The following is a 20,303-nucleotide window of genomic DNA, read 5'->3' on the forward strand; positions in this document are numbered from 1 at the left end:
CTTCACAGTCCTGTGCCACTCTCATCATTATCAGATTTTCCATCAAGAACATGCAGATTAGCGCTCTTTTTGGAACTGCAACTTGATTTTTTATCTATTTCACTTTCCTCTGCAGTCCATTTAATTTTGCCTACCCAACATGCTCTTTGTATGTGTCCTACTTTGTTGCATTTTTCACCTACTTTGTTTCACCTTTGAACCTGCATTGGTCCAGTGTATGTGAGCACCTGTCACAATGGTAATACAATTTGTTTGGCCAGGCCAGTTTCTGTTTAGACATTGCAATTTTGTTCACTCTCACTTTCATTCCTGATTGCAACTCAATTGCATCTCTGTTTGCAGTTTCCATTGATACAGTGATTTCAACTGCTCTTTTCAATGTAAGTTATTCTTTAGTTCGCATCCAATTTTCGATGCTTTGTTGTAAGATTCCACAAACTAAATGATCTTCAGTGCATTAAGGCCATTGCTGAACTGAGAATGCTCAATCTCTTCAATTCCCCTTCCTTTTGATTCTACTTATGTAAACTAAAGTGTTTTACAATCAGCAATGGTTTCAGTTCTAAATGTTCCTTATTACTTCCATGATATCAGCAAAGCTCATTTCTGCTGGTTTGGTTGGAGCAGTGAAACATCTAAGCAAACTGTTTGCTTTTTGACCTAATGCATTCAGCAAAACTGGCACTCACTTTTCAATGGCTATTTCATTTGCTTTAAAATACTGTTCAATTTGCTCAGAAAACAGTATCCAGTTATCACCTGTGCAATCAAATGCATCTGTCTTTCTGATGTAGCAAGCCACTTCAGCTTTTTTTAAAATTTATGATTATTATCACCCATTTCTCTCTGTTATGAATCTGTGAATTTGTACATTTTCTACCTTTCTTAACTTCAACATTTGGCCATGCTTCAACTGATATTTAGTCATCCCTGGTTCAGCAAAACTTTCTCATCAACCCTGTTATGTTTTGAACGTCAGAAATTTATCAAATGAAAAACACAAGGAGACCGGGATAAACCTGTGTACTCTAGTTATGTTTTTACTTTGTCAGGCACGCATGTATGGCATTGTGGCATGATGATATATGCCATTCACATACTGTTACATATAAACCATAATGAATTATCTAAAGAAACAAAGAATTCTTAATCAAGCAATATGCTTACAATAAACATGAGAAAGTCTGCAGTTGCTGGAAATCCAGCGCATCACAGACAAAATGCTGGAGGAACACAGCAGGTCAGGCAGCTTCAATGGAAATGAATAAACAGTCAACATTTGGACGAAGACCTTTCTTTCCATGGAAGCTGCCTGACTTGTTGATTTCTTCCACCATTTTGTATGGGTTGCTTCCAATATGTTTACAATATTACTCACATATTACTGAAGTATTAAATACACATCAATGTACTGTATATAATTTTTTTTTAATTAAATAAGTTGTGCAAAAAGAGAGCAAACAAAAATATAGTGAGGTAGTATTCATAGGTTCATTGTCCACTCAGAAATCTGATGGTGAAGGGGAAGAAGCTGTTGCTGAATTGTTGAATGTGTGCCTTCAGGCTCCAATACCTCCCTTTTGATGGTAACAATAAGAAGAGGGCATGTCCTGGGTGATGGGGGTCCTTAATGATGGATGCTACCTTTTTGAGGCATCACATTTTGAAGGTGTTCTTGATGCTGGGGAGCCTGGTGCCCTTGATGGAGATGGCTCCGTTTGCAACTTTCTGCAGCTTTTTCTGATCCATTGCAGTGGCCTCGCCATACCAGGCAGTGATGCAACCAAGCAGTATGCTCTCCATGGTACATCTGGAGAAATTTGCAAGAGCCCTTGGTGACATACCAAGGCTCCTCAAACTCCAAATGAAATATAGCTGCTGTTGTGTGCCTTCTTTGTAATTGCTTCAATATGTTGGGTCCAGGAAAGATCTTCAGAGATGTTGACACCCAGGAACTTGAAATTGCTCACCCTTTCCACTGCTGATCCCTCGATGAAGACGGTTTGTGTTCCCTCAACTGCCCCTTCCTGAAGCCCACAATCAATTCTTTGGTCTTACTGATGTTGAATAAAAGTTGTTTTTACAACACCAGCTGATCTATCTTACCCCTGCACATCTCCTCATCTGCATCTGAAATTTTGCCAGCAATAGTTGTCTCATCAGAAAATTTATAGATGCAGTTTGAGCTATACCTAACCACATAGCCATGGGTATAGAGAAGGTAGAGCAGTGGGCTAATCACACATCCTTGAGGTATACCAGCATTGATTATCAGTGAGGAGGAGATGTTATTTCTGATTCACCCTGACTATAGTCTCCCAGTGATGAAGTCAATGATCCAGTTGCAGAGGGAAGTACAGAGGCCCAGGTTTTGGAGCTTGTTGATTAGAACTGAGGGTATGATTGTGTTGATGAGCTGTAATCAATAAACAGCAGTCTGAGGTAGGTATTACTATTGTCTAGGTGATAAAATGAGAAGGATGAGAGGAGAGCCAGTGGGATTGCATCCACTGTGGACCTATCGTGGCATAGACAAATTGTAGCAGCTCCAGGTCCTTGCTCACGCAGGAGTTGAATCTGCCCATGACCGACCTCTCAGAGCACTTCTTCACAGTAGATGAACATGCCACTGGGTGATAATTACTGAGGCAGCTCACCCTGCTCTTCTTGGGCAGTGGTATGATTGTTGCCCTTTTGAAGCAGGCGAAGGTTCCCATACCTCTGCCTGCAGAAGTGAGAGATTGAAGATGTCCTTGAACACTCCTGCCAGTTGGAATGAAAAGCTATTGCTTATAGAGGAAAGCAGGTCAAAACAATTGTCAGATCCAACTGTTGTGATGTGTGATAAATATTAAGCTTCTCAGGCCAATAGCTCATCAGTTCTACCCTGTTAAGTGCACTGAAATGGTTAGTTGGTGTAATGATCAAAAGTGAATTTTAAGTGGTGTCGTTGAGGGACTTTCCATTGCCAAATAAACGTAGTTTTCATTTGCTTGAAACAATTTGGATAAGCATGTAGGTGGCATGATTAGGGCAACATGGTAGCATAGTGGTTAGTGTAATGCCATTACACTCTCAGCTATCAGCCACGGGGGTTCAATTTCCACAGCCGTCTCTAAAGATTTTGTAAGTTCTCCCCATGACCAGGTGTACATCCTCCAGGGTGCTCCAGTTTCCTCCCACATTCCAAAGATGTATAAGTTAGGATTAGTAAGTTGTAGGCTTGGTATATAAGTGCCAGAAGCATGGTGACACTTAAAGGTTGCCCTTAGCACATATCCAGACCCTGTTTGTCATTGATGCAAATGTTGCATTTCACTGTATGTTTCAATATTTTGATGTACATGTGACAAATAAAGCTAATCTTTTTTAATCTTCAGTAAGTTTGCAGATGACACTAAAATCAGTGTTGTGGTGGATAGTAAAGAAGGCTGTCTAAGGTTACAACAAGGTGTCAATAAATTGCAAAACTAGGCGAAAGAATGGAAAATGGAATTTAACTCAGACAAATGCACAGCGTTGCATTTTAGGAAGTTGGACAGGACATGCACAATGAATGACAGGGCTCTGTGGAGTGCTGTAGAATAAAGAAAAAGTGGTGACATAGATAGTCAAAGTAATGAAGGTGATGTATGTCATGCTTGTCTTTATCAGACAGGGCAATGAGTGAAAGAGCTTGGATATCATGTTACAGCTGTACAAGATGTTGTTGACTCTACACCTGGAGTACTATGTGCATTTCTGGTTGCCATACTATAGAAAGGGTCTCATTAAGCTCAAGAGGGTGTAGAAAAGATGGACAAAGATTCTGTTGTGTTTGGAGAGCTTGAGTTTAAAGGAAGGACTAGATAGGCTCAGGCTGTAGCAAAGGATGCTGAGTGGTGACTTTATAGAAGTTTATAAAATCATGATGACCATCAGTAAGGAGGCTACTGTTTTCCCTAGGGTAGGGGATTAAAACTAGGGGACATGGGTTTAAAGTGAGAGAAGAAAGATTTAAAGGTGACCTGAGGGACGGCCTTTTCACACAGAAGCTGATGGGTATATGGAATGAACTTCTAGAGAAAGTTGGAGAAGTGGCTCCAATTATAAAGCTTACAAAACATTTGGACAGGTTCATCGATAGGAAAGGTTCAGAGAGGTACAGACCAGATACAGGGAAATGGGTCTAGTTCTAGAAGGCACCTTGGTCAGCATGGATGAGTTGACAAAACCCATGCAGTATACCTCCAGGACCTGGTGGATGCCAATCTGATGGATATGTTGCTATGTACATTGGCTCTTAGCTGCCTCAATGCCAACCACCCCACTGTTGATGAAGAGAGTAGTCCCAATGGCCAATATTTCCAGCAGGTTAATATACACAGAGTGCAGCCGATCAAAAAAGTTGTATTTTATGTGAAGGTCAGATTCACTTAAACTAGGTGCTACTCATCAAGAAAAAGAGATATTTCAGAAATATAAATTAAATTCTTTGATCATGGAATCGATCTTGTTGCTGATTTTCTATAAATGAGGAGGGTGTGACAGGTTATTGTGAGTATTCTGACCCCTCCCATTGATCACTGGCAAAATTTTAGTGTTAAGGAATGTTACATGGGAGGGTAACACTGTGTTCCTTGAGGATTCTTTTTTAGCAGGTTCCTCATGAAAAGCTTCTCTCTAAGAGGAACTCGTACAGCCTGTGCAGACAATGCCTGTCTCCTCTGCTCTGCTGTGAGCGGAGGCTGTTGCTGATCATCTGGGATTCCCCCTGTTGCTCTCCTTGTCCTCCTGCTCCCCTTGCTCCTGCTGCACTCCAGGCTCTCTCTCATGGCCCTCGGGCTCAGGATCTGCATGCAGCTCCTCCACTGACAACAGCTGCCGTCTTCACTAGACAGAGTTGTGAAGCGTACAGTGCACCAGGGTGAAATCTCTGCACCTGATTAATGTACCCCCACAGAACAATGCAGGCAATGACATTTCATATTTATATGGCCAAGGGTGTTTCATCAAATTAAAACAAAATGTTTGAAATATTCAGCAAGTCAAGTAGCATCCGTGGGGAAAAAAAAACTGATGAAGGGTCTACGCCTTTAAACATTAACTCTGTTTCTCTTTTCACAAATACATCTGAGCTCTTCCTATAGATCCTATTTTTATTGTAGATTTCCAGCATCTGTGTTTTTTGTTTTGAATTTCAAGAGTTGTCACTTATACGGCTCTCATTACATCAGCATTCACCTGCCTCAGTAGGACTATAGATCGGTATGAGATACTGTACCAGGGAAGTAAACATCAATGCACCAGATCAGGAAAAACTGCAGAGGGTTCTAAACTCAGCTAGCTTCACCACCGAGGACATCTTCGGAAAGGCGGCACAGTGCTGTAACTGTTAGTGCAACACAATTACAGCTCGAGGCATCGGGATTCGGAGTTCAATTCTGACCCCATCTGTAAAGGGTTTGCATGTTCTCCCCATGAGTGTGTGAGTTTCCTCTGGATGCTCTGGTTTCCTCCCACGTTCCAACCACATCCCGGTTGGTGGGTTAATTGGTCATTGTAAATTGTCGTGTGGTTAGGCTAGGGTTAAATAGGTGGGTTGCAGGTGCTGCGGCTCATTGGGCCAGAAGGTCCTGTTCTGCACTGTATCTCTAAATAAATAAACAAACAAACAAACAAATAAATAAATGCATTTCGGACCCTCACTACCCAGGACAAACCCTCTTCCCATTGCTATTAATAGGGAGGAGGCATAGGAGCCTGAACCCCCACACTCAATGTTTTAGGGACAGCATCTTCCTCTCTGTCATCAGATTACTGAACAGTCCATGAACACTGCCACACTTTTTTTCTCTCTTTTTGCACTTTTTTAAAATATTTCTTATTGTGACTTATTCCACTGTATTACTGCTGTAAAACAACACATTTCATGGGATGGCAGTGATAATAAACCAGATTTTGATTCTAATACTGAAACAATAGCTCTTGCACATGCCATCCCACCACCCTCCCCACCCCCAATCCCAATCTCCCTGAGGATGAAGCTGTCATGTGTTGTCACCAGAAACATGGCATTGACCATCAGGGAATTCTTTTGATGACCCACAATCATTTTAACATCAACAGAATGGCAACCTTCATTAAGAGATCCATGTTATTATAGGAGCCATTATGGGCATGAATGCATCGCTGGTCACCTGCATTCACAGCAAGCAACTTCCATTACCTGAGATGCCACCTGCTTCTCACTGAAACCAAAGTAGATGCTTTTTTGATGAATACAGAGGGTGGGCGTTCTCTCTAATGCCACAGTGAGCAGCAAATAGGAGAAGAGGCAGAGATTTGCTCTTCTGACTGTGGTAAGGAATTTGAGAGTCAACATGTCTCCTCTCTGCTGAAGCAGGGAGTTATCTTTTCACTTCGTCTCCTCGGTATTGTTTGGAATTGTAACTGTACTCCCTTGGTACAACTTGACGAACCACTGCAAACTCTCGGCTCTGTTGCTCCTCCCCATCGGCTGGTGGGGCTGCCATCACCAGGCTACTGTGGGAGGCAGGGGAGGAGATTGCTGAGCCTCTGGCAATGATCTTTGCATCATCAATTGGGATGGGAGAGGTTCTGGAGGATTGGAGAGTTTAGGGTGTTGTTCCATTATTCAAAAAAAGGAGTAAGTATAGCCCAGGAAATTATAGACCAGTGAGTCTTACTTCAGTGGTTGGTAAGTTGATGGAGAAGATCCTGAGAGGCAGGATTTATGAACATTTGGAGAAGCATAATATGATTAGGAATAGTCAGCATGGCTTTGTCAAAGGCAGGTCGTGCCTTACAAGCCTAATTGAATTTTTTGAGAATGTGCCTAAACACACTGATGATGGTAGAGCAGTAGATGTAGTGTATATGGATTTCAGCAAGGCATTTGACAAGGTACTCCACGCAAGGCTTACTGAAAAAGTAAGGAGGCATGGGATCCAAGGGGAAATTGCTTTGTGGATCCTGAACTGGCTTGCCAACAGAAAGCAAAGAGTGATTGTAGATGGGTCATATTCTGCATGGAGGTCAGTCACCAGTGGTGTGCCTCAGGGATCTGTTCTGGGACCCCTACTATTCATGATTTTTATAAATGACCTGGATGAAGAAGTGAAGAAGGGTTAGTAAGTTTGCTGATGACACAAAGGTTGGAGGTGTTGTCGAAAGTGCAGAGAGCTGTCAGAGGTTACAGCGGGACATTGATAGGATGCAAAACTGGGCTGAGAAGTGACAGGTGGAGTTCAACCTAGATAAGTGTGAGGTGGTTCATTTTGGTAAGTCAAATATGATGACAGAATATAGATTTAATGGTAGGACTTTTGGCAACGTGGAGGATCAGAGGGATCTTGGGGTACGAGTCCATAGGACACTCAAGGCTGCTGCACAGGTTGACTCGGTGGTTAAGCAACCATACGGTGCATTGGCCTTCATCAATTGTGGGATTGAGTTTAGGAGCCAAGAGGTAATGTTGCAGCTATTTAGGACCTTGGTCAGACCCCACTTGGAGTACTGTGCTCAATTCTGGTCGCCTCACTACAGGAAGGATGTGGAAACCATAGAAAGGGTGCAGAGGAGGTTTACAAGGATGTTGCCTGAATTGGGGAGCGTGCCTTTTGAGGATAGGTTGAATGAACTCGGCCTTTTCTCCTTGAAGCGATGGAGGATGAGAGGTGACCTGATAGAGGTGTATAAGATGATGAGAGGCATTGATCATGTGGATAGTCAGACGATTTTTTTCCAGGGCTGAAATTGCTAGCACGAGAGGGCAGTTTTAAGGTGCTTGGAAGCAGGTACAGTGGAGATATCGGGGTAAGTTTTTTATGCAGAAAGTACTGAGTGCATGGAATGGGCTGCTGGTGACGATGATGGAGGTGGATACGACAAGATCGTTTAAGAGACTCCTGGATATGTATATTGAGCTCAGAAAAATAGAGGGCTATGGGTAACCCTAGATAATTTCTCAGGCAAGGACATGTTCAGCACAGCTTTGTGGGCCAAAGGGCCTGTATTGTGTGTAGGTTTTCTATGTTTCTATGTCCTCAACCACAATGGAAAATACAGTCCAGGCACAAGAGCATAGCTGAAGGTCTTCCTGAAGAAAGTAACATACCTCAGCCTTGGAAAGCTTGACCTGCAAATGCATTGTTCATTGGAAAGGTCCACGTGGGATGTGAAATTGTGAATAGGTTCTGCGCAGATGAATACATCATTGTCCAAGCCTCCTGACTGGTCAGTCAAAGCCATAATGATGGCGTCAATGACAGAGTGCTGCTGCCAATGTCACTACAGAGGCAATCATTGCAGGAAAATCTCAGTGGCTAAATTCTGGGGGGGAGGGGGAGGGTAAAACAACGCACCCACTGTTTGCTCAAGCACACTAGATGAGCAGTCTGCAGAGAGTTCTGAAGTTGACTTATCAATTTTCACAAAATCAGCAAAGTGTACCTCTAAACAAAGAGAAAAACAACAAACTCTCACTACTTGCTCTTTCCTCTAACGAAGGCATTTCCAAAGTGGTTGTCGATTGCTCCCTTGCACTCTAATTTTTGTCAGGAGACTGCAAATGGGGAATTAGCTCCAAGTATTTGGGAGCTAATCCATCCAATTTTCACACAACATCTTATAATTTAAATCACTACAGGGCAACAGGTTTAGGGGTTGTTGGTGGGGAGATAGGCTGGGACTGAAAGAGTTCAACTTCTTCCAATTAAATTTGTTCCTTAATGTCACTGTTATTGATCATCCATTCCCTGCTGTTGATTACCAAGATATCTTCACCTCTAATAATCTTGCTATTTTTTGACTCCCTCAATCGTGTTCTCTGCTTCCCCGGACATCTTCTCAACATATTACCCTCACCTCAAACCATCTCCCCAGCTGTAACCCTGTAAGGTCTCTCAGTGTTCATATCCTCATCCCAATCTTTCTTCCCTTTGATTGCCATTGCCAGAGCTTCCCTACTGATCAATACCATCCTTCCCTCAAACTAGTGTCCAACACATTTTTCTCCACAATCTATGCTTTCAGTAAAATCAGGTGATAGCAGAGGAAAGAATTGATAGCATTGTTGCTTGTGTAAACTCTGCTTATGTGCACAATGCTTTGGACCCCTGCATGGGAAGTATTGCCTCTTTGTGTCTTACCCAAAACATAATACATCAAAATCTCATGAAGCAATGTCTTGCTGCATTAACACACACAAAATTCTGGAGGAACTCAGCAGGTCAGGCAGCACCTATGGAAAGGAATAAACAGTCAATATTTTAGGCCAAGACACTTCACGGGGCCTGTGATATCTTGGTTCATTACTTAAATAGATAAACAGCTATTGAACTGCAGCAAAGCCACATTCAACTTAGAAATCATGGATTAGATATGAACAAAATCACTGAGACTCTATAAAAAATACTTAGGAACTAAACTTACACTGAAAGACAACACAAGTAACTGGAAAGAAAAACAGATGTCATTCAAAGTTCAAAGTTAAATTTATTATCAAAGTCCGAATATGCTACCATATATGTGCTACAGAGATTCGCTTTCTTGTTGTAATTCAGAGTAGAACAAAGAAATACAATTGAATCAATGGAAAACTACACACAAAGACTGACAAACAGCCAATGTGCAAAAGAAGACAAACTGTGCAAAATAAAAACAAACAATAATAATAACAAATAAATCAGTAAACAAGTACTACTGAGAACATGAGATGTAGAGTCCTTGAAAGTGAGTCCGTAGATTGTGGAACCAGTTCAGTGTTGAGTTGAGTGAAGTTATCCTTGCTGGTTCAGGAGCCTGATGGTTGAAAGGTAATTACACTTCCTGAACCTGGAGGTGTGGGTCCTAAGGCTCCTGTACCTCCTTCATGATGGGAGAAGTGAGAAGAGAGCATGACCTGGATTGTGGTGGGTTCCTGATGATGGATGCTGCTTTCTTGACACAGCGCTTCTTGTACATGTGCTCAGTGGTACATACGTATATCCAAATCATGCAGTATACAACAAACACAAGAGATCCTGCAGATGCTGGAAATACAGAACAACACACACAAATGCTAAAGGAACTCAGCAGGTCAGGCTGCATTTATGGAATTGAATAAATAGCTGACGTTTTGGGCTGAGTTCCTTCATCAGGACTGGAAAGGAATAAAAAGGTGAAGGGAGGGGAAGGAGTTCAAGCTAGAAGCTGATAGGTGAAGCCAGATAGGTGGGAAAGGTAAAGGACTGGCAAAGAAGGAATCTGATAGGAGAGGAGAGTGGACTATGGGAGAAAGAGAAGAAGGAGGGGCACAAGGGGGAAGGTGATAGGCAGGTGAGGAAGGAGATAAGAGGCTGCAGTGGAGAATAGAAGAAGAGTGATGGGAGAGGGAAAAAGAAAAAAATAGAAAAATTACTGGAAGGAGAAAATGGTGTTCATGCCATCAGGTTGGAGGCTACCCAGACAGAATATGAGGTGCTTTTCCTCCACTCTGAGAGTGGTCTCATCATGGCAGAAGAGAAGGCCAAGGAATGACATGTCAGGAATGGGAAATTCCATTTTTGGCAAATGGAGTGGAGGTGGTTGACAAAGCAGGCCCCTGATTTACATTGGATCTCACCAATGTAGAGGAGGCCACATCAGGAGCACTGTATACAATAGGTGACTCCAATAGATTGGCAGGTGAAGTGTTGCCCCACCTGGAAGAACTGTTTGGGGCCCCGAATGGAGGTGAGGGGGGAGGTAAATTGGCAGGTGTAGCATTTCTGTTGCTTCCAGTGATTTGTGCCAGAAGGGAGATTAGTGGGAAGGGACAAATGGACACAGGAATCATGAAGGAGAGATCCTTGTAGAAATGGGAAAGTAGGAGGGTGGGGGTAAGGATGTGATAGGACCCCATTGAAGATGACGGAGGTTGTTGAGAATAATGTTGGATGCGGTGGCTCATGGGAGGACAAAAGGAATTCTATCCCTGTCAAGGTAGTGGGAAGATGGGGTGGGTGCAGGTGTCCAAGAAATGAAGAGATACAGGTGAGGACAGCATCAATGGTAGAGGAAGGGACACCCCGTTTTCTTGAAGGAGGGGGACATTTCTGATGTTCTAGAAAGGAAAGCACCATTTTGGGAATAGATGCAATGGAGATGAAGGAACTGAGAAAAGGGAATAGCATTTTTAGAAGAGACAAGGTGGGAATAGGTATAGTCAAGATAGCCATGAGAATTGGTAGGTTTATAAAAGATGTGGTAGACAGTTTATATCCAGAAAGGGAGACATGGAGATCAAGAAATGTGACAGAGGTTTCAGAAATGGACTAAGTGAATTTAAGGGCAAGGTGGAAGTTGGAAGTAAAGTGGATTAAATTGACTAGCTCAGCATGTGTGTCTGAGTGGCATCAATGCAGTCATCAATGTAGTGCAGAAGGTGTTGGGGGCATTACCAGGGAAGGCTAGGGACATTGTCTGTACCACATAGCCAACAAAAAGGCAGGCATAGCTGGGGCCCATGCGGGTGCCCATGGCTACACCTTGAGATTGGAGAAAGTGGGAGGAGTCAAAAGAGAAATTGTTGAGAGTGAGGACCAGTTCTGCCAGACGGAGGATATTGGTGGTGGAGGGGAACTGGATGGGTCTTTTTTTGAGAAGAAGTAGAGAACTTTAACTCTATCTCCCTTCTTGATGGAGGATAGAAGTGTATAGGGACTGGACATCCATGGTGAAAATGAGACGGTCAAGGCCAGGAAATTGAAAGTTGTTGAGGAGATCAACAGCAGGTAAAGTGTGGTGGATGTAGGTGGGAAGGGACTGAACCAAGAGGAATAGAGTGGACTTGAGGTATGCAAACACAAGTTCAGTGGGGCAGGAGCAGATAGAGACAATGGGCCTACCTGGTCAATCAGGTTTGCGGATCTTAGCTAGGAGGTAGAAATAAGCAGTGTGGGTTAATGGAACTATGAGTTTGGTGGCAGCAGATGGGAGGTCTCCAGTGTTGATGAGGTAAGTGATGGTGTAGAATATCATAAGACCATAAGACATAGGAGCAGAAATAGGCCATTTGGCGCATTGAGACTACTCTGCCATTTCATCATGGCTGATCCATTTACCCTCTCAGTCCCATTCTCCTGCCTTCTCCCCATATCCTTTCATGCCTTGACTAATCAAGAATCTATCAACCTCTGCCTTAAATGTACCCAATGACTTGGTCTCCACAGCTGCCTGTGGCTACAAATTCCACAGATTCACCACTCTCTGCCCAAAGAAATTCTTTTTTGTCTCCTTTCTAAAAGGATGCACTTCTATTCTGAGGCTGTGTCCTCTGGTCCAAGCCTCCCCCACCATAGGAAATATCTTCTCCACATCCACTCTACTGAGGCCTTTCAACACCCGATAGGTTTCAATGAGGTCACCCCTCATTCTTCTGAATTCTAGTGAGTTGAGGCCAAGAGCCATCAAACGCTCTTCATATGACAAGCCTCTCAGTCCCTGATACAGTGGCCTGAAGGTCAGGAGTGGGGTCCTTGTCAAGGGGTAAGTAAGGGGAGCTGTCTAAGAGTTGCCACCTGGCCACAGCAAAGTAGAGGTTAGTCACTGCAATAGCACCTCTTTTGTCTGCGGGTTTGATGATACAGAGATTGTGATTGGTACAGAGAGAGTAGAGGGCAGTGTGTTGAGGGGATAAGGTTCGAGGAGGAGAGAGGAGTTCTGAAGTCGAGCTGGTGGATGTCTCATCGGCAATTAAAGATAAAAATATCCAGAGCTGGCAGAGAACCAGAGCAGGGGGTCCAAGAAGAGGAGGAGGGTTGGAGACAGGAGAGTGCAGGATGAAGAAGCTCAGAGATGGAGATGACAGAAAAAGAGCTGGAAGAAGAGCTCGGCATCATGGCAGACGCAGAACTCACTGGGCTGTGGGCGAAGGAGGACTCGGGTTGGGCTCTTGCTGAGGACAGAACGTTCTGCCTCAGTGAGGAGAATGTTGGAGGCAATAGTGAAGACATAGCAAGGATTAGAGATGGGATCAGAAGGGGTGAGGAGAGCTGGTGTCAACAGGGGGTGGGGGGAGGAATCATGTAGGAATGCATATACATTATTCATATTTGGTGGGAAAATTCAAATAGAAAGGCAATGCAATTTCAAGCAGCACTTTAGATTATGATCAAGGACACTGTATCAAGTAAAACATAAAATGATGCATAAAAGGATTATGAAGATTACTATGTTAAGTATATCATAAAATCAAGAGGATGATAAAATCAGTTACTTGATACCTATTTCTAATTGAAACTAAATTTCATAATTATTGTCTACTATATTAAGAGCTGGAACTCATTACATTTCACAATGGGACAGATGGCTGTAAGTATGAAACTTCATAACTACAAAACAAAATTGATATCATTAATTTAGCACAGTGCAAGTCTCAACCTAGGAGGTATCTTGGAATTTTGCAGATATTTATTGTTAACCTGGCATCTGCTACATTTCAAAGCTGGAAATTTCAGATACTTGATCTATCATTAATACAAAAATCACAAGTAAGTCCAGGTAGTATTAAACTATGGCCATTTATATTTAACCAAATATTTTAATGAATCTCAGGTTTTTACATGATATAAAGGCACTTAAAAATTCATACATTTTGCTCACTTGTAAAGAATTAATCTGCTTTTTAAGTGACTAGAGAGTGTAGATGCTGTTAACAGAGCTAGCAATGGAATTTGGAAAGTAAAATACTTCTGAAACTTTGCAAATATTCTGCAGAATATCTATCATTTGTTTCAGTAGGAAGATTCCAGCTATCAGAAGTATTAAAATTGTTTTATGTAACAAGTAGACAGTTGAAAAAGTAGCTCAACCATTTAAACACAACTTGTTTAAAACTTTCGGGGAGATAGCTGAGTCATCCAAAGTGGACAAACTAGTCTAGAAATTAACTGCCAAATTGAAGCCACATATGATGTGAAGCTGCCAAATTTCAATTTTGAGAGGCTAACTAAATAAATGACTTAAGTGTGAAGTGGTAAATAACAGCAGCATAGTGGTTAGCAAAATGCTTTACAATACCAGCGACCCGGGTTCATTTCTTTGTAACAGAAATGGCATTGCAAGTCAATGATTCCCCAGAAAATGATTATCTGTATACCAAGGCTTTATTTGAGATGTTACACATCCTGGTTATCATCTACCATTTTTGAATAGTTTCTACATGGTTATATGCAGCAAATGTGACCACATCATTTCAGAAAAGAGGGTGAGAAATCGGGTAATTACAGACCAGTAATCATGGAAGATGAGATGTCCAGAATTTATTATGAAGGAAGAGGAAACAGGGCACACAGAATATAATAGCAGGATTAAGCAGAGTCAGCATAGATTTATGGAAGGAAAAAATGTTTCACAAATCTCCTGTGGAGTTTAAGGTTTTAGCTGGCAGAATAGATGAGAGGAAATGATTGGTTGTTGTGAATTGGGACTTACAGAGGCTTTCAGAAACTGACACACAAGAAGTAATTGAACAAAATTAAAGCATGTGAAATTGCGAATGACATGCTGGTATGGAGTGATGATAGTTTGATGGACAGAAAGCAGAGAGAAGGAATAAACAAGTTATTCTTTGGTTGTAACTTGTGGGATGCCACAAAATTAATGCCAGGGCTCCAGTTCTTTGGATGAGGGGACCAAATAAATTGGTAAATTGGAAAATTGCTTAATTATAGTCACAAGGTACAGTGAAAAACTTGTCTTTCATGCCACGCATACTGGTCAGTCCACTACAACAGCGCACTGAGATAGTACAAAGTAAAACAATAACAGAGCGCAAAATGAAGTGCTGCAGTAAAAAAGAAAGTGCAGTGCAGATAAACTGCATGAGATAAAGAGTCCTTGAAAGTGTCCAGAAGTTATGAGAACAGGTCAGTGATGGGCAAGTGAAGTTGAGTAATGTTATTCCCTCTGGTTCAAGAGCCTGATGGCTGGAGCATAAAAACTGTTCATGAAACTGGTGGTGCAGATCCTGAGGCTCCTGTACCTTCTTCCTGATGGCAGAAGCGAGAAGAGAGCATGTCCTGGGTGGTGAGGGTCCTTGATGATGGATGCTGCTTTCCAGATGTGCTCAATGGTGGGAAGAGCTTTACCCATGATGGACTGGGCCATATCCACTACATTTTGTGGGCTTTTCCGTCCAAGGGCATTGGTGTTTCCATACCAGGCCACGGTGCAACCAGTCAATATACTCTCCACCACACATCAATAGAAGTTTTCAAAAGATTTAGATGACATGATGAATCTTTACAATCTTCTAAGAAAGTGGAGGTACAGCCGTGATTTCCTTGTAATGGCAGTTACATGCTGGACCCAGGACAGATCCTCTGAAATGATAACACCGAACAATTTAAAGTTGCTGACCCTCTCGACTTCTGATCCCCTGATGAGTACAAACCCCTGGACCTCTGCTTTCCTCCTCCTGGTCAATAATCAGCTCTTTGGTCTTGTTGACATTGAGTGAGATGTTGTTGCTGTGAGACCACTCGGCCAGATTTTCAATCTCCTTCCTATATGCTGATTCATCAACACCTTTGATTTGGCCAAAGACAGTGGTGTCGACAGCAAACTTAAATATGGCATGGCATTGGAGCTGTGCTTAGCCTTACAGTCATAAGTATAAAGCAGGTAGATCAGGGCACTAAACATACAGCCTTATGGTGCACCTGTGCTGAGGGAGATTGTGGTGGAGATGTTGTTGCCAATCCAAACTGACTGGGGTCTGCAAGTGAGGAAATCAGGGATCCAGTTGCACAAGGAGGTATTGAGACCTAGGGCTTGGAACTTGTTGATTATTGTTTCCTGAGGTCAATGAGCAACTCCTTTAGTTTTGCTGACATTCAGGGGAAGGTTGTGGTCATGAGGCCATGTCACTAGGCTCTCAATCTCCTTCCTGTACTCTGACTCAGCATGATTAAGATATCCAAGTTTGCTGATGTTACAGAACTTATATCTCACCACAGTTAGAAGGGAACCCAATGAAACTTCAGCTCAGATATTCCATATACAAGTTGGACTCCTGACTTATGGAAAGATATTCTTGCAATAGAGGAAATGGGATAAAGATTTATTGGATTGATCCCTGGGTTGGCAAAGATGGGAGAATATCCCCCTATGAGCTGAGATTAAGTGGACCGGACTCGTCCTCCTTTCAGTTCAGAAGAATGAGAAGTGCTGTCATTGAAGTATACAAAATTCGTATAGCATTTGGTAGATGTAGAGTTAATGTTTCATTTATTTTACTTTATTTAGAGTTGCATTGCGGAACAGATCCTTTCAGCCCAACGAGCCACACTACCCAGCAACCCAGTAACCCTAGCCTAGTCACAGGACAATTAGCAACAACCAACAATCTTTGGAATGTGGCTGGAAACCAGAGCACCAGAGGAAGCCACACACAGTCACAGGAAGGACCTACAAACTTCATATAGACAGCATCGAATTTGAATTCCGAGCTGTAATAGCTTCACACTAACCACTACGCGACCGTGGCTCCCCATTTTGGATATTTCTAGTCGGGGAATACAATTCCAGGGATTACAATCTGCAATGAGAAAAAAAAATGCTTTATCAGAAGTCGGTGAAAGACCATGAAGGTTCAGGTGCTGGATGGATTCAAGACAGAGCTGGAGAAATTTTTGAATATAAATGGAATCAAGGCATTTGTCAATTGTGCGGGAGATGGTGGAAACAGCTGGCCTTCAGTATCATATGTTATCTTCCAAAAGGTAAAACTCAAGCCTAACCATTCTTTCCACATAATGAAAATTCTCCATTGCAGACAACGTACATCTCCTTTGAAGTCACTTGGTAATATCAAATCCTTATTGTACTGATTCGACCCAGACAAAATACAGTGCTCCAGGCACTGTTTTTGTTGGACTTTAGTACAGTTGCCACAGAACTTCTCTGTTCACCTCAGATAATGAAGGAGGAAAGTAATCCAATGGCTCCTATATTATTCTGTCTACATGTGCTACTGCTATAAGACTTTATTTATTGGTGTATTTATTTTGAAATACAGCACAGAATGTACTTTCTTATTTCTTTTACACTGCCTACATCTATATCATATAACACATTCCATATCTCCATGTACATGGAGCTTAGAAAAATAAAGGGCTATGGATAACCTTTGGTAATTTCTAAGTAAGTACATATTCGGCACAGCATTGTGGGCCGAAGGGCCTGTATTGTGCTGCAGGTTTTCTATGTTTCTATCTTGTTTTCCCTCCACAAACGATAATTTCACACACAGAGTCTGAGAGCTGTACTGCACGAAATAGGTCTGCTAGCCCAATTCATCCATGCTGACTAGGCTGGCTACCTGAGTTGGTCCCATTTGCCAGCACTTGGCCCACGTCCTTCTAGACATTTTCTATTTATGTGCCTGAACACAGACACAAAGGATACTGCAGATGCTGGAAATTTAGAGGAACACACACAAAATGTTGGCGGTCAGGCAAAATCTATGGAAGGGAATAAAGAGTTGATATTTCAGGCCAAGGTCCTTCATCAAACTATAAGACATAGGAGCATAATTACTCTATTTGGCTCATCAAATCAGATTATGGCGCAATCAAATTCTCTGTCTTCTCCACAAAACTTTTGGCACCTTTACAAATCAAGTTCGTATCACTCACTGCTTTAAATATGCCCAGTGACCTGGCCTCCACAGTCATCTGTAGAAATGAATTCCACAGATTCATCATCTCCTGGCTAAAGAAATTTCTTCTCATCTCTTTTTCAAGGGGACATCTTCGAGGCCGTGCCTTCTGGTCCTAGAGTCTCCCACCAATGGAAACATTTTCTGCAACTCCACTCAACCTAGGCCTTTCAATATTCAAAAGATTTCAATGAGATCCCCCTCACCCCCACCCTACCCACCTCTTACCACCCCCCAACACCGCCACCATTCTTCCAAATGACAGTGAGTACAGGTCCAGCAGAACCATCAAATGCTCTTCATATGTAACCCTCATCACTCCCGGGATCCTTCTTGTTATCCTCACCTGGGCCTTCTCCAACGACAACACATAATTTCTTAGAAATCAGGCCCAAAACTACTCACAATACTCCAAATGTGGTCTGACCAATGCCTTATAAAGTCTCAGCAGGACTCTGTGTGTTTGTGTATGTTATTCATGCACCTGTCCAAGTGCCTTTTAAATGTCATTATTGCACCCACCTCCACCATTTCCTCTGGCAGCTCATTCCATATACCCACCAGCCTCTGTATGAAAAACCCACTCCTCGGGTTTGCTTTAACTCTTTCCCTTCACGCCTTACCCTGTGCACTCTAGCTTTAGACTTCCCAAGCCTGGGAAAATGAATGTGACTGTTCACCCTATCTCTGCTCCTCGTGATTTTATATTCTTCCATAAGGTCACCCATCAGCTTCCTGCACTCTAGGGAAAAAAATCACAACCTATCCAGTCTCTTCTTATAACTCAAGCACTCCAAGCCCAGTAAAAACCTTGTGAATCTCTTCTTCACACTTTCCCAGATTAATAACATCTTTCCTCTAGCTAGACAACCATAACTGCACAAAGCACAGTCTCAACAGCATCATGTACGACTGTAACAATCGACATCCCAGCATGTCCTTACAGAAACCCATCGCCACCTTTCTCCTCACGTGACCAGTTCATTAGTATTTTTCACAATCTGCAGACTTACTACTAGTTGTAACTAGGTGATCATTTTTTGCTTGTTCTCCAAACTTCCAAGTCAGTGTCTCTGTGACTAAATCTAAATCGTTGATTTATATCCACTACAAAAGACAAGAGAGCTTATGAGGAGTGTTGAGTACCCCAGCATGTACAATGGGGAGGTGAGGGCCTCCGTCGCTCAGAGTTGACCATGGATATTGTGTCCTAGCTGTCTAGATATGCAAGTCTGGGCAGCGTGATATGGAGAGCAAGCTGTTGCCTATGTACCAAGCTCCCCCTCTCCATGCCTCTGATGAAGCCAAAGGAACAGCAAAGACTGATAAAGTTTGGTAGCAGCAGCATCACAGGAGTTGCCAATCAACATTGAAATCAAGGTAGGACTGCCTTAGGGACTCCAGCTCTGGATTTTACTCCCGAAGCCTTCCCCATGAGTGGGTATAGCCGCAAGGCAGCGGAGCTTTGAGATCAGAGTTTTCCTTCTCCTAGATGAGATGCCAACCACGGCTGATGAGCCCCTTCTGGCCAAAGAGACTGGTTTTAAGGTGCCAGTAGCCCGCCTTTGCTGTTTCTCCTGTCAGTAGTAACAGTTCCACTAGGCTGAGTAGCTAAGCCACATATAAAGGCCAGGAACTGGGCCTGGGTGTCAGAGCTACTTGAGGGGCATGGCATTGGAAGCATTTAATAGGTAGTGGGAGCTTGTACCATTACCACCCTGGCTATAACATCCTTAAGGAACACATACAATATTCCAGTTATTAAAACATCTGTTGGAAACTATTATTGCAGCAAATTATGGTTCCAATTTGTCACTTTCCTGTGGATCCCTTGATTGTTTATGTTTCCGATGAATCTAGAGAACAGCTCAGTGAGTGAGGGTTTTTGAAAGAGTGTGGGGATATAATTGTCTTGCACGGATAGAGATTTAAAGGTAAAGGGATTATCAAAAGTTAAAGGCTTAATCTAATGAAAGTTATGGAGTTGTAAAGTATTGTATCTGTTGTAAAATGTATCACAGTTACACTTAAAAATTCATTTCTCAAGACACCATAGCAGATGGCACGCAGCAATGTAAAGAGACACAGTTACATTTCAGGGTTCCTGATAATGCTTCCAGGCAAGGATGTTGGAGTCATTTATATTTTAAATGAGACATTAAATTAGAAGTGGCTTTAAATGTGTTAAAGTCACAGAATAGCAAAATTGGGAAATACTGACTAGGATTAAGATGAAATGTGTGAAACAGACTTTTTTAGTCAGTAGAACTTATCTATATTATTGACCGTACACGTCATTTTCCTTCCTGGTGATCTATCCATTTATGAGTTACCGGATGAGAATACAATCTTGGAATTTAGTTTAAATACGAAAGATTCTGGAGATGTTTGAAATACAGAATAACACAGGAATTTAGTCTGGCTGACAGGCTACTTTTAAATCAAGTCGAGGGACACATACTTGAAATACAAGGAGGAAAATAGTGAAGCAATATTTAAAGTCAGGCCACTTCAGTCTGTAGAGAGAGAGACTAGTCTCAAGGGAAATTTCATTGTAAACGCAAAACAAGTTAAGAAATAGGAAGCTGAAAAAAAGCAAGTTAGTCCACTATACAGT

This window comes from Mobula birostris, chromosome 1 (assembly GCF_030028105.1).
Source record: "Mobula birostris isolate sMobBir1 chromosome 1, sMobBir1.hap1, whole genome shotgun sequence".
Taxonomy (NCBI): Eukaryota; Metazoa; Chordata; class Chondrichthyes; order Myliobatiformes; family Myliobatidae; genus Mobula; species Mobula birostris.